A 16773-nucleotide genomic window follows, 5' to 3' on the forward strand; every position below is an offset into this window, starting at 1 on the left:
AGGAAACCGTAGTGTACAAATCCATACTAAAAACAAAAAACCAAGCAAACAAACAAAAATCTCAGTGGGGTTTTCTAACTCTACAGATAAGGAAAAAGACTCCACAATAATCCAAAAAATTAGAAGTAATATTATATTAAAAAAGAGCAAAATTGGATTTGCCTTTGACTTCTCACAGGCAACCTTGAAATAACACTTGTAGGTTAGTGAAGGAAAAAATTATATTTGGATGTTTAGCTTTCTAATTTTTAAATTAGAAGTAGATATTGTTTTTTTGGGGGGGAAATTGTAACTGCACAATTTATTTTTATTTTTTTATCAACGTATAGTTGATATAAAACGTGTTCGTTTCAGGTGTAAGGTGAAGTGATTCAGTTTTATATATATATATATATATATATATATATATATATATACACACACACATATATATGTATGTGTATATATATATATATATACATATATATGTATGTTTATATATATATATATATATTCTTTTTCAGATTCTTTTCCATTATAGGCTATTACAAGATAAGGAATCTAGTTCCCTGTGTTATACAGTGGAATCTTGTTGTTTATCTGTTTTATGTATAGTTGTGTGTATATGTTAATCCTAACCTCTTAATTTATCCCTCCCTCCCACATTTCCCCTTTGATAACCATAAGATTGTTTTCTATGTCTGTGAGTCTGTTTCTGTTTTGTAAATAAGTTTGTTTGTATCATTTTTTTAGATTCCACAAATAAGTGGTATCATATGATACTTACCTTTGTCTCACATAGTTCACTTAGTGTGATAATCTAGGTCCATTCTTGTTGCTACAAATGACATTATTTCATTCTTTTTTATGGTTGAGCAATATTCCATTGTACATATATACCATATCTTCTTTATCCATTCATCTGTCAACGGTCACTTAGGTTGCTTCCATGGCTATTGTAAATGGTGCTGCTATGAACATTGGGGTGCATGTATCTTTTTGAATTAAAGATTTTGTCTTTTCTGGATATATGCCAAGGAGCAGGATTGTTGGATGATATAGTAACTCTATTTTTAAGGAACTTCCATACTGTTCTGTATATTGTCTGAAGCCTGGGAGGGTTATGCCTCCAGCTTTGTTCCTTTTACACAGGATTATCTTGTCAATTCTGGGTCTTTTGTGTTTCCATATAAATTTTAGGATTATTTGTTCTAGTTCTGTGAAAAATGTCATGGGTAATTTGATAGGGATTGCATTAAAGCTATAGATTGCTTTGGGTAATATGGCCATTTTAACAATATTAATTCCTCCAATCCAAGAGCATGGGCTATTTTTCCATTTCTTTGAATCATCTTCAGTTTCCTTTATCAATGTTTTATAGTTCTCATCATATAAGTTAGAAGTAGATATTAAAAACATTAATTCTTACCAAAAATGGAAAACCAAACCCCAAGGATTAAAGTAAAACTACAAGATGTTTTGAATACTAAATGCCATTTTCTAGGGAGTAAAGAAGAAGGAATTCCTCTTGCTATTTTGCTATTTTATATATTATCATGTGTGATGTAATAAAATGTGTTTGAACTTTAGGTCCAGACAGTATAAATACTTCATTACCGTTTAATGGGTTTGTACAAATCCTTCACTAAAATTGAGTGGATTTCTCATGTGTGTAAGTCACTTTAATTTTCTCTGACTCAATTTATTTACTTGTAAAATAGGGGGTGATAATATTTACCTTTCAGTTGCTCTAGGGATTTAAGTATAATGAAAAGGAAGAAGAAAATAAGGAAGGAAGGGAGAAAGGGAGGAAGAAATGAAGGAAGGAGGAGGGAAAGGAAGGATAAAAGGAAGGAAAGAAGGAAAAAGAAAAAATGAAAGAAAGAGTGAGCACCTATTTTTTAGTTGGCACTCGTTCTTTTCTTACCCATTTTACTGATTTTCTTAAGAACAAAAATAAACATTTATTGAATAACTATTAAGCAATAACTGTAAGCTGAACATAGTTCTAGGTACTGTTAACATAAGTAAGAATAAGTGTGTACTGTGTATCAGTCAGTCTAGTCAGCAAAATAGAAAGCACATTAGGTTATTCAACAGAGAGAATTTACTTTAGGGAGCTGGGACATGAGTCTCAGGAAGCTGAAAAAGCAAAATGGGAAACCTGAGGTAACAAAGAACAGTGAGAAGCAGTTATTACTACTGGGGATGAATGAACAAAAGGAAAGGTGAGGCCCTGTGGAGCTGAAAGTCAGTCTTCTAAGGAGGGGATGCAGCCCAGTTTCTGCTGGTATCATAAAGAAGTGGTGCCACAGAGCCCAGAGCTGAGACTTCTGAGGAGAGGAGACTGCTTTGCAGCTGCTGATGCCTCTGAGGGGTGCAGTGAGGCTAGCTTTGGTAGTGCCAAAATAAGCTGGTCGCTGAACAAGAGTGAAGGGTCATTTCTAGGGTGACTAGCCACAAAAACAGGAAGTAATCCCTTCTCCTCTCTTTCTACCTTCCAAACTTCCTCTAGTGTTCCCTGCTGGCAGAACCTATCAAGAATGTAGCTGAGAGAAGAGAAATGTAATTTGCAGGGTCACAGCCATGGAGTCACAGAAGTATAGAAAGGTAGATTTAGAGCTGAGAGACAGTAGCCTAGTAATTGACACAGATCCCACTCTCAAAATATTCACCATTTAAAAAATATGTAATTACTATAATCGAGCTGTTTTTTTAGGATATTCACCCAAAACCATAAGAGAAGGCAATTGGGTATTTGACTTGATTAACTTATTCAAGGTGCCAAGTTTTGCTACTCCTAATAAACAGTACACAGTAATTTTAAAAATTTCATATGTAAACAAATACTGTATTTGGTTGTACAATTTCCCTGTACTTCAAATGAAATTGATTGCATTTACCTACCTGTCATAATTTCAGCATTCAGAATTTAAAGATTAAAAATGATTTGAGTTTTGGTTAAATTTTGATTACATATAAAATTCTGATAATGACTTTTAAAAATTAACTTTAAATCTTCTTTTAAATATTAATCAACCTAAAATCAATCTCCTTACATTGTTCAAATCATTACTGCTTAATGTTATTAAAAATTGTTGCAAAGAAACTAAAAATCAGAGATGGATATATTTTTGTTACACTAACAATGTGTGATATCTGTCTAAAAGTCTGACTTGTTTATTGACTTAATGTATGTTGATTCAGCTTTCAAATTACAGTACTTTGACAAATATCTCTTTAATATTTAAAATACATTACATTGAGTCTATAGTGAAAACTTTTGAATCTGATTATGCATTATATGAGAAATAAGAGTACCAAGAGTTTGCAGCTTTTTTGGTGATTGATTTCTTGTAATATGTCACAGTTTATTCTTTGAGTCGTGAATGCAAAATGTAAATGTTCCAGTGAGAGTATAAAAGAAAGAATAATTAAGTTTGACAATAAACTATGTACTTAGATTTCTTTAAACACTTACAACCCTTTCAGAAAGCTTGTGGCTCATCTTCCATCAAACAAAGCCTCCAGAGGAAAACTCTCTGCTTCTGTCTCCTGTTGTTGTTACCGACACAGATTGCTGAGTGATTGCCACAGTGGCGACTCATATCCAGAAAGAGAAAAATTAGTTGTGAGGACAGTTACAAAAAACTACTGTTATTGATGTTTCAGCTTCTACTTTCCAGATATCTTAGTGACATTATTTAAATTTCTTTCTACATAAGGATGGAAACAGTTTTGCAATAAATCAAGCCCCAAGGAAAACCCTTTAAAATCAATTAACTGTTTATTCAAAAAAAAGTTCTTTTAAGACTTAATTTAAATTTTATTTAAAATGTTTCACCTTGCTATGCTAACACAATGTACCAAATTAACCTCAATGAAAAGCAATTTAACTTTAAAGGACTATTCAAAAGTTTAAAACAGAACAGTGGATGAAACTGCTGAGTGATCAGTCTGATCTGCTTAAAATGGCTGTTGACCATCTGATTGTTTTGGTTCTCTGAGACAGTCTGTTGGCCAGAAAGGACATTTATTTCTCTGATCAATAGATCACTCTTTGACCTGGAAAATGGTCAAGTCATTTAAGTGCCAAGGTACTGCTTTATGATGGCTTAGGTCTCAGCTAATTCCTAAGGAGCAAGCTGGAAAATTCTCCCCGGACCAGATTAATTATAGAATAGCCAATCATGGCTGTCAGCTTTGAAAAGCACGTAGTATTAGTTTATTACACACATTACAGAGAAAATGTGTAATGGCCATCATTATTGGTCCAATTATGTCATTTACATTGATGTACAGAGTATTTTGATAAGAAATATGTGTGTTTATTTCAAAGTAGGTACAATTTTGCAGAAATAAAAATTAATTCCAAAGTTATATAAACATGTCTGTTATGAGAATGATCTACAACACTGAAGCACAGTGTAAAGATTTGTTGGAACTACTTTATTTACTCTTTTGGTAGAGTTATCGAGCAAATTTCTCAATTTATAACTAATTTTTGCTTTTTATTTGGTGGTAGAAGCCTGATGCCTCTATCAAACATTTGCAAAACTTCATAAATGTTGAAATATTTTCACACTAATACTTTTTCATACGTAATGGTTTTATCTGAATCCACTTATAAGATTTTATAAATGCAACTGTATGTTAAGATATATATTGTAGGTTTATTTCCTTTCTGTAATTAAATCTAATATAGTTCCACAATTAAAAATTACTTCCTAAATCTGTAGCTACTTGATTTCCATTTTTGTAGACTAAGACAGTGAGGCTCTGGTATTAGAATACTTGGGTCCAAATTTCAAATCTGCCACTTGCGATATATTTAATCTTAACAAGTTATTTTTAACCCATGTAGACCTCATATGCAATAAGAGAATCATAATAGAACTACCTCATGGGTTTGCTGTATAGATAAAGTGAGATTAAAGCATGTAAAGTGCTCAGTGTAATGCCATTAATAAGGGCTCAATAAATGATAAAAACTTTTACTGAAAGTAAAAAATCTCAAATGTTTGATTTTTCTATAATATTTTACACATACCGTGTTTTGTTTGATTTCCTCTTATGTATGCATATATACCTTATATATGAATTATACTTTATAAGATAAATAACTGAACACTTTTGCATCTGTGATCTTATTTTAACCCTCAAAAAAATCTTGTATAACATGGAACAGATATTGTTGGATCAGTTTCATAAATAAATTACAGTCCTAACAAATCAGAATTAGTCATGGTTATGGTTAGGTTATGGTTACAAGTAAGAAACCAGGAGCTAATAAAATTTTTCTCAAGGTACTTATAGAAAAGCAGATTTGAGAGACACATCAATGTTTTGTAAACACTTAGTAGGTATTATGATTGTGTTTAATTTGGACTTGACTTTTAAAGTGACTCCGTCTGCAGTTTATGTAATCTTCATCCATTTGCAAATCTGTGGAGCCTTGGTGAAGATGAACCTTTCTCTGGTAGCACCTTTTTCTATCATTTGTCCATAAATTTTAAAGACATACTTATTGAAAGTAGATTATACATTATTTAACTACTTCAGTTCTCAATATTGCCTTAAAACCGACTACACATTATTATACTAAAATTGTTTTTAGTATAATCACCAATATTTCAATATTTACCTTAGTCAATAGAGATGATTCAATTTTTAAGTGTATTTGTCTTCTTTGAGACACTTGACATTATTATTGCTTATATGCTACTTTTTTTTTTTGCGGTATGCGAGCCTCTCACTGTTGTGGTCTCTTCCGTTGCGGAGCACAGGCTCCAGACGCACAGGCTCAGCAGCCATGGCTCACAGGCCCAGCCGCTCCGCGACATGTGGGATCTTCCCAGACTGGGGCACGAACCTGCGTCCCCTGCATCAGCAGGCGGACTCTCAACGACTGCGCCACCAGGGAAGCCCCTATATGCTCCTTTTGAAACACTCATCTCCTTTGGATTCCATGATACCTACTCTTCTTTTCTAGTTTCTCTTCTACTCTCTGAGCAATTCTCTTCACTGAGTCTTTTACTCTACTGATTTTAAAATGTCTATTTTTTATGTTTTATCCTTAGCTTTCTTCTCTTCATCTACAAGTCATTGGTGAGAAAAAACTTATGCTTTCTCATGGCTTTGTGTCCTGCCTACATGCTGATGATTGCCAAATATTTATTCCCAGTCCAGATCTGTGTCCTAAGCTCCCCTCCATAGAACCAGAGTTTTACTAAACTTGTTCCTATCATTAGCATAGAAAATTCCAAATATCTAAATTATAATTCATCATTTCCCATTTTAACTTTGTCATCCTATTATATATTTCATACCAAGGAAAGGCATAACCAACCAAATGAGAAGACATGGAATCATTTTCTGCATCATCTTCCCAAATCAGTTATTCATAGAATTTTGCCATTTTTAAGTCTCTTTTGAGTAACTTTCTTCCTATTTCCATTGCCTCTATCTTAGTTACAGCCCTATTATCTTGAATTATCTCAAAAGGCTTTTGTTATTGTTTTTTTATGCCTCAAGGATGGATAGCCTCCAACCATCCACCTAGCCTGTGAGATGCTCTCAGAGTAAAATTATTTATAACACAAATATGATAGTATCTTTCCTCAGCTACATATCTTTCTCTGTCTTCCATAGTTTACTTAAAAAGTTCTAAGTATTTTTATTATGGCATAGAGTTCATTACTTGACTTCCGTTTGGGCATTACTTCTTGCTGCTTATGAAAATTACTGTTTAGTTTTGCAATACAAACTGGGAGTTTATTGCAACATTTGCTTTCTGTCTTGCATAAATATACTCCGTATGTTTACATGTGGTATTTCTTTTGACTTGAACAGCCCTTAAATTCCATTTCATCTTTATTCACCAAGAAAAGCTTGTATTCATGGCTCAAGAGTCTCCTGATCTGTCCCTTTCCCTTACTGCCCCAGACTGGATTGCACTTCCTTCATTTTTGTTCCTAAAGTAGCCTGACCCTATCTCCATCATAGTCTTTAGCATTCATCATAATCTGCCTTCTGTGTTAGATTATGAGTTCATGAGTGGTAGGAAGTGTTTATCTCCTTTCCTTAAGCAATTTTCACTTCTGTGGCATTTTTCAGAAAGTCAGTATTTATTGAATTAAAGGTTAAATATAGTCTAACTTTTAAATATGATTATCTTATTGTGGATCTAATACATGGGAAAACATTGTAAATGATTTCAATTATATTGAACATGTGAGCCTATCTTTGGACAGATTTTTATTGCATTTACAATGAAAAACAACATACAAAGCCTCTTTCTATTACAAAAAAAGTTAACAGTAATTGTTTTTCCCATTTTGTATATCTACAACTATGTCATGTAAGAAATGTTTGAGCACAAGGAAGTCTTTTCCTTGACAAAAAGTAACTAAGGGGTTGTTTGAGAGCTGTTTCAAGTATTTGAAGACCTGTCATGGGAAAGAGTTATTGAAATTGTTTAGTGAGTTGATTTTAATCTTCACAAAAAAAGAGCTAGCGTTATTAGATGAAAGTAAGCTTTGTTTCAGTAGAGGATGTAACTTTCTGAAAACTAAGACTATGTAACAACAGGATGAGTAGCGTAGTGAAGATGATGGAAGTATGAAAATAGAATTAGCAGTATGAAATTAGAATTAACTCACTGGCATTAGTTTGCTAATGGAATAATTTCCTCATTCAGCAACGCTAGCTGCCTTAGGATCTGCCCCCTCAGAGGCTTCGCTGGTATCCATTTTCTGGCTCTCACTTTGGAAAGGGGCATTGGAGAAGATTTCCTCATGGCATTGTATGGATTTTGTGTCTATATTCAAACTGTTGGCTCTATTGTAGCTGGGTTTTTAAAAAAAATTCAACATATTCCTTTCCCTTTTTCTTTTGTAAGTCAGAGTCACTCACTGATATTCATTTTTACTTTATTAGATAGTTATATTGATGGAGCGTTCTGCTTTGTATAAAATAAGGCAGAGATGTCGATTAACCGGCTTCTTCTTTAAATTCTCCCCTCTGACAAACTCAACAGGGGAATGCATTGAAGAATAATTCCAGCATCTCCTCAATGCTAAATACTCAAAATAGCCTTTGCCTCAGGGTATAGGTTGGTGGGTGTTGCTGTGGGGAATGTTCTCTCTGATAGCATTACCCAGTTCCTAGGAAGGAGCCCGTTTTGTAGTGGTAAAAGTGGGAACTCCAGGGCCATATTCTTGGAGCCCATTTTGTAGTGGTAAAAGTGAGAACTCCAGGGCCATATTCTTGGGTTTAGTTCTTGGTTTTGCTAGTTACTAACTATTGGCAATTGACTTAACCCCTCTGTGCTAAAATGGAATAAAAGGAATACCTAAATTTTAGGATTGTTCTGAGAATTAACTTAATCTTATAAAATCCCCAGAACAGTGTCTGGCACATAATAAGAACTCAATGTATATTTAAAATATGATTATTTTAAAAGTGACATGGGGTAGAGGATTAGGAGGTACAAACTATTAGGTATAAAAGAAAAGTGACATAATGTTTCTATGTGTGACCTAATCATCGTACCTGAGCACACCAAATGAGAACATACACCTAGACCAGTAAGTGACATGCATAGGGCAGCTATGTATTATGTAAATGTAGCACAGGATCCTTACTACTGTCAGAGAGCTTATTGTCCATACAGAAAAAGCATATGGCTACATAAGGATTCTAAAGAGTATGCTACAGAATTGAACTTGATAGATGACTTTGTTTTATTTCTTTATTACTTAAAACTTTTAAAGAAAGTTTCATAAAGGAAGTCTACGTAGTCCACACAGATTGCTCAAACAGGAGTTAAAATATTGAAGAACGTTATACCACTTACAACAAAATTGTACTTTTAGTGCTAACCTATCTGTTCCTGATCTTTGTACTGTAGAAAAATATTAAATCCCCAAATAACCTGCTTTTGCTTAATGAAATTCTGATAGACTTTTTCCTGCTCCAGCACCTAAGTTCATGGTAAAGGAAACTGCCTTATCATGATACTTTGCATAATATGTTTGCAATGGGCTGAATGTTTATGCCTCCCCAAATTTTTATGTTGAAACCTTAATACCAATGTGATGGGTTTGATAGTGGGGCTGTTGGGAAGTAATTAGGTAATAAAACTGGAGCTCTAATGAAAGGTATTGGTACCTTATAAGAAGAGGCCTGAGAGCTAGCTCATCCTCTCTCTGCCATGTAAGCACAGAAGGAGAAGTTTGCACTTGGAAGTGGGCTCTCATCAGAACCTGCATGGTGCTGGAGCCCTTATCTCCAACTTCCAGCCTCCAGAACTGTGAGAAATAAATTTCTGTTGTTTATAAGCCATCCAGTCTATGGTGCTTTGTTATAGCAGCCTAAACTAAGATAATATCTATTTGCATATCATATTAAATAATTCATAATTTCTTAAGTATTTTGCATAATACATTTGTTAACAACACTTAAAAGATGTTGTTAAGGTTCTTTTGACAGGCATTATTGAACAGATTATCTCCTTCACTTCTGTCCTGTAAAAGTGGTAGTAATTGTGGTATTGGTTTCAAATGTACTACACTGTGTCTTTCTGCTTTATTCTCTGGTGTGCACAATGAGACTTATAAGCAAAAATGTGACAGAAAAGAAAAACTTTAGTTAGAATGAACTTTTAAAATCTGTGCCTAACTTAAGAACATATTTCCAATTACACAATTCTCCAAACTACTAATGGAAATGATAGTCATTAGAGTCTATCAATTTATGTAACAAAAGAAGTCAAATTGCAAAGAAAATAATGTATTTAGAGTTATAAAAATATAAAGGGACTTGGCTGTAAAAAGAGGGTTTTGATTTCATTCTGGATGTAATATATAGAACAAAAGTGCATGCATTTAGTTAATATATCGTATTTTAGACAAGAATAATTGCATTTTAATTATAGCATTTAGAACAAGATCACATTTTACCAACTCAGGTTCCCCAAGTAAAGGTTTTAACAAATGTCTCAGTTTAGAAATGGGTAAATGGAGGTTATTTCTAGGCAGAAGGAAGATCCCAGATGGCCAGCTTTGAAACAAATACAAAATAATAAGGGACTAAATCTTTAAACATCTTTTGTGGCTCAAATTTTATACAGCTATGAATTTAAAATCATCTCATAAATTCATGAAATTATGTATGCAAGTCCAAAATATTCCCATGCTTATGGTACATTTTGGCTATAACCATCAAAAAGGCACTCTTTAATGTTAGTGATTAAGTGCATCCATCTGTGGAAAAGGCTTTGGGAAGTCCAGAACAAGTCTTCAGGTAATCTGAACCTCAGGAGCCTGGAGAGAATTAAGGAAAACTGATTAAAAATTCTTGTGGAAAAAGGAAATCTCCACAAAGAAGAGGTATGGATGGACCCTGATAGCCTGAGGGAAAACATACCAGTTCTACACGTTTGCTTGGGTGGGCTCCAGAAGGACATTGTGGATGAAAAAAACTTTAAGCGAGTCATTATACATTGAGTTCAATCCTAATTACCTTGAAGGAAAGAGTAGCCCCCTTCTGAATAGTAACGGGAGTAATAGTAATAGTAATAGTAATAATAATAAACAGTAACTTACACAGAGCTGTTAATATACCGAGTTGTACTCTATGTGATTTATAGTTAATCTTCACAACAACCTTAGGAGGTGGAATTACTGTTTCAGTTTTACATATGAGAAAAATATAGTATGAAAGTTAATTTGCTCTCACATATAGCTAATGCATGGTAGGGGACAAAATATGAACCCAGGCAGCCTGAATCCCAAAATTATAATCACAGTGACTGTGCTTTACAGCCTTCTGAGAGGACCAATTTTAAAGAATTGCTTGGAATTGCATTGGAGGAGGGTGCATCTAAAATAGAAGAATCAAAAACTCTTGAAAGAGACTGACTTTTGCTAGTCAATGAGCAAAAACCCTAGAGTCATTGAAATGGAGAGAGCGAAGCTGTGACAAGAATTTCTGTCCTCTAATGCTCCTAAGGCAGCTTTTATGATGTTGGTTTATAACACTGTATTCACTGAAATGCAAAGAATCTACTTGGAAAAGCAAAGAAAAAGGGATGAAAATGAAACATCTGTGCATGCTAAGTTATGCTGCATCCTTTTTTGATACAAATTCAACTAAATTTATGCTTATTTTGTGTTTTTACACCACACAGATACAGCTGTACTATTTTTCATTAAATTTGGTACATATATTTGAGATAGCATGACATATGATACATGACATATGAAACATGTAATCAATTTGTGGGCCACATGGAGACCTCAGAGAGTTAAATAATCACAGGCTAGAGCAGAGTTTCTCAACCTTGGCACAATTGACATTTTGGATATGATAGTATTTTGTTGTGGGGCTGTCCTGTGAATTGTAGAATTTTTAATAGAATCCAAAGGTGCCAGTAGTGCTCACCCCTGATCATAACAGAATTTCCCAGAATTGACAAATATCTGCTTGAGGGCAAAATTTTTCCCAGTTGTAAACTACTGTGTTATAGCATCTGTAAATGAAGTTTTAAGTTGAACTGCTTCTCACTTAGGCAACTCTGTATAGTCATGATGTGTGGTGAGTAGTAGTGATATTTATTTAATAAAGTTTAATAAAATTTCTCTCAGATCTATAAGGAAAACTATAATTGTGTGAATGTATGTGTGTTTCAAGACAAACAAAATAAGTTAGTGAAGAAATGATAGTTTATAGGTTCATAGGAGGGAAAGAATTCTCTAGCAAATGCCAAATATTATCCACCTGAATATAAATAGCCAATTATATGATTATTATCTTTGTATAACATTATCTTTTAAAATAATATTATCTGTATTATCTTTTCATTTTGAAATAATTTTAGATGTACATAAAATGTTTTACATAGTATAATTGTTGAAACAATGAAATTAGCATTGATTCAACATGCTTAATTAAGAGACAATATTGGAATTACCCACTAGTGTTCTTTTCCTGGTCCCAGGATTCAATCTGGGCTCTCAGATTACATTTACTTGCCATGTTTTCTTAGTATTCTCCAATTTGTGAGAGTTCGTCAGATTTTCTTTGTTTTTTCATGACCTTGACACTGTTGAAGAGTACGGGCCAGCAGTTATTTTGTGGAATGACCCTCAGTTTTGGTTAGTCTGATGTTTTTTCATGGTTAAAGTTATGTTTTTGTTTTGGTTGTTTTGGCTAAAATTACCCTAGAAGTAATTGATGCCCTGCCCAGTGCATCATATTAGGAGGTACATCATGTAGATATGTCTCATTACTGGTGATAACATCGATGACTTCGTTGAGGCAGTACCTTCTGGGGTTTTCCATTCTAAAGTTACTTATTTTTCTCCTTGTATGTCTCGTCGAGAAATACTCTGAGACCATACAGATATCCTGTTTCTTATACTTTAACCCACCAATTCACCATCTATTGATGATTCTTGCTTACAGGTATTAGAACTGTGCTGTTTGCCTAATGGTGATTTGGGAATTCTACTGTAAAGAAGAGCTATCCCTTCTCCCACATTTATTCATTAATTCAATTATTTATTTATATTGTTTGGACCCATAGATAGTTATTTTAGTCTATGGTTTAAAATCCATTACTCTCCTTACTTATTTTGTCCTTCAAGCAGGCAAATAATGTAAAATCTCGAAAACTGAAAAGAAGTCAGTTACAACTCAAACACATTTGGGTACCAAAATGAGGTACAATGCAGAGGGTTTTATAAGAGAACTTAAGAGGTTTTTAGATTTGTCACAATAAAAACATTTATCTGTTTCAGTTGTCAAGGTTATCAGATAAATTTAAGGGGGCTTTTTGACCCTTAGGATCAAAGAGACTGAGATGTCTGTTAAGCAAGACACATTAAAACCACAATGGAAGTAGAATATCTGTATTCTAAAGACATTGTTTTTATTTTATTTTATTTTATTTTATTTATTTAGGCTGTGTTGGGTCTTCATTGCTGCATGTGGGCTTTCTCTAGTTGTGGTGAGCGGGGGCTACTCTTCGTTGCGATGCACAGGTTTCTTATTGTGGTGGCTTCTCTTGTTGCGGAGCATGGGCTCTAGGCACGCGGGCTTCACTAGTTGCAGCATGCAGGCTCAGTAGTTGTGGCACACGGGCTTGGTTGCTCCGCAGCATGTGGGATCTTCCCGGACCAGGGCTCGAACCCATGTCCCCTGCTTTGGCAGGTAGATTCTTAACCACTGTGCCACCAGGCAAAGCCCCCTAAAGCCACTGATTTTTAAAGTTTTGTCAAAAGTAAAATTTTGACCAGGAAGTTTTATTTTGCTTCATAATCTTTTGCTTGAGAATATTGAAACCTGCGGTTTCCTTCTATAAAATGTACAGTATAGGACAGTTGTTAAGAGCATGGGCTGGAGCCAAATAACCACAGTTGGGATCTAGATTCTACCCATGAATTGTCTAAAACTTTTGCAAGTTACTTAAGTCCCTCTAAACCTTAGTTTTCTTAGCAGTAAAGAAAGACAAAAATAGTACCTATCTCATGTGGGTGTAAATTATCTTTTGTGTTATTCATTGTTTTCTCCATGGGAGCTCAAGTTGTTTTTACAGTTTACCAATTTTTTTATACAACTATGGCTAGTCAACAATTCAAACCATACCTAAGGTTTTATTTTATTTTTATTGTTAATTTCAGTGACAACAGTTTTCATTTCTGTAATTTCTTTTTGGTTCGTTTTCAAATCTGCCTGCATTTTTCCTTCTCTTCGAACATAATATGCTACTTATTTTGAAGTCCTTTCAGATTTTTTCTGATGTTTAGCTTTTGAGGGCTAAGTTACTCATTTTTTTCATCCTTCACTCTCTGTGACAGTTCATTTCTTTGCCAGGTTTTAAGGTCTTTGATTCTGAGTTTAACCTCAGTAGGCACTGCTTTCCATGGGATTGCTGTAAACTGTGGGATTGACTCTAGAAGACAGTTTAGCATGCCTCATTGCCAAGACTACATAGGTCTGGATCGGTGTTTATACTAATTTCGTAGCTTTCGTAGTGTGAATTTGGACCCTACCGTGAGATGCTGGCTTGAAGCTCCAATTTATCAGAGATGGTGGTTTTCACTTAAAGTCATAAAGATGGCAAAAGTACTGGCTGCTTTCTACGGTGGTGGATTGAGGTTGTTTTTTCTCTTTTAGTTTTTGTTGTTGTTATTTTTAAGTCCCCATCCTTCATCACTTTTGGCTTTTCAGATAATTAAACTTTATCTCACCTAAGTGTCTATAACCTGAAGCCCTAACTTTTCCCCCTTTCTGTAGGGCTTCTGTGACACCGTTAGATGATTAAGTACTGGCTGTTAATCTAGTCTTCATTTCTAACACGTGGATATTTGCTCTCGGTATCAAATTCAGTTATGTATGCACACTTTCAAAAATTTTTATTTTAGCAAAATTTGTATTGTTTAAAGCATAAGGTGGGTTCTTCCACATCAGCTCACTCCATCATATTGACTGGAGTTTTATAACCAGTTTCTAAGATTGGTTGTAATAGGACTAAATTTATTTAAGAGTTATGGAAATTGAATTTACAGTGGTAACTTTAGTACTCATTTAACCCACCTGTTATTGAGTATTCAAGAAGACTTTGTAGCTTGAACTCAAGATGAACCTGATATCCATTGAAGAGCTTTATGAAAAGGGACACTTTCTCCTTCTAAAATGTGCAGAATCTATCCCTATGATGATTACCAATATCAGAATTCAACATAGTTCTATAAATGTTAGAATGGTTTTCTCACTCTCTCTCTCCTCTGTATGTAATTATATAATATATAATTATGTGACGTATGGTATAAATATAGGGAAATTATGTTTTTGTGATTATAACTCTACTCTCTTTTGTCTGTTTGTGGGTTTATTACATAATTATTTTACTAATCCATTTATTCATGTTCCATCTTTTTTAAGAAAGATTTTTAAGTAAATGGACAGTATTATTCAGCATTTAAAAGTTCTTATGTGATACAGAGGACAGATTGGTGGTTGCCAGAGGTGGGGGTGGGGTGTAGGCAAAATGGGTGAAAGGAGTCAAAAGGTACAAAGCTCTAGTTATAAAACAAATAAGTTATAAAATAAATAAGATATAGTATATAGCATGGCGATTATAGTTAATAATACCATATTTCATATATGAAAGTTGCTGAGAGTTGATCTTAAAAGTTCTCATCACAAGGAAAAAACATTCTGTGAGTATGTATGGTGACAGATGTTAACTAGACTTATTGTGGTGATTGTTTTGAGTACTCACTGCTATTAGCCTGGATAAATCCAGATTCCAGTTACATCTGCTTGACCTGCTTAAAGTAATGCCTTCTCAGATGCCATTCAATCTACAATGTCAGTGCTCACTGTTCCTTTCACACCATACTCCGTTTAATAGAATTACAGATCAAAATTCTTTTTGTGCATAGTTATATAATTTTCAATTATCAATAAAAAATGTAAGCTTTTTTAGCAGCCATATATATAAGGAGAAAGTATTCAGGGAAAAAAATAACTTTTCATGCATATGAGATGTTCCTCTATCTGCTCTTGTGTCCCAAAGCAATAAATCTGAAGGTGAAACCATCTTCTAAATCATATTATCTTGAGGAACTATATGCCTCAAGTCTTTTCTGACTCTCATAGTTTCATATTGTTCTCTGAAAAATTTGTTTGTCACCAAAATTTCAACAGATTTTGGATCTGTAAGCCCTATGTCCATAATTTTCTAAACTCTGAAAAATGACAAAAATGTTTATTCTTTAGCCAAGCATTGCTTTAGGTGTAGAGTTTGATTATCATATATTGTATATTTCTTTAATCTTGGTGAGGTATATGACCTTCTTTTTCAAAATTAGCAGAGAAAACTACTGTCTCTCCACCTTTTTTCTTTCCTGCTGTAGTACCAGAAGCTGGTTTGATGGATATTTAAGCAAATGCTTCTTATAGTGCTATAAGGAAACATTTATAAAAATAAAATACTTCACACTGTGAAGAGACTAACCAATATCCTTACCGGCTATAAAATTTTATGACACTCTGACCACAGGTATTATAGCACTGCTGTTTGTATGAAATGATATAGTATACACTTCTAATCCATCTTATTTCTTTTCTAAATTTCATTGTTTCCTTAATATACTAGTTGTAGTATTTTAGGAAAATAACGTAATGTAAATTAATTGCAATAAAGACAAGAGGGTAATGAAATTACATTTTATTAATGTTTATATCATGCATGAATATATTGGTCACCTCATGTAAGTAATGAGTAATTGGTTGTTTCCTTTGCATAGTATCTGCTGTTATATGGTAAAAATCCTGAGCAGTAACTTTGTGTTATTTAAAGCTGTAATCTCATAGCCTGGCTCAGTGCCTGGTAGGCTTTCTATAATGAAGGAGTGAGTGAATATTAGATTGTTGAGATTAATACCTGACATGCTACTAACTTTTAATAACCATACCATAACTTTTAAGAGAATTTGAGATTCTAGATTTGACTATAATTTCAATCTCCCATCAAGCCCCTGTCCAATAAATATATAACTAGATGAATAAACAAACTAAATAGCCAACTAATTAATTAACTAACTATTGTTCTCCCTAGTTACAGAATTACTAACATTTAACATAGGACCACCTCTTCAAGAGTTGCAATGCTATAGGGTTACCCAAACGGAGTGTGTCTTTGATAGCTATAAAACCTAAAGGTTAGTTTGTTACCTGTGAAAGAATTAAATGATGTATAGCTCTCAGATACACTTCAAGCCA

The sequence above is a fragment of the Mesoplodon bidens genome (genome assembly GCF_964165515.1).
Source record: "Mesoplodon bidens genome assembly, chromosome: 11".
Taxonomy (NCBI): domain Eukaryota; kingdom Metazoa; phylum Chordata; class Mammalia; order Artiodactyla; family Ziphiidae; genus Mesoplodon; species Mesoplodon bidens.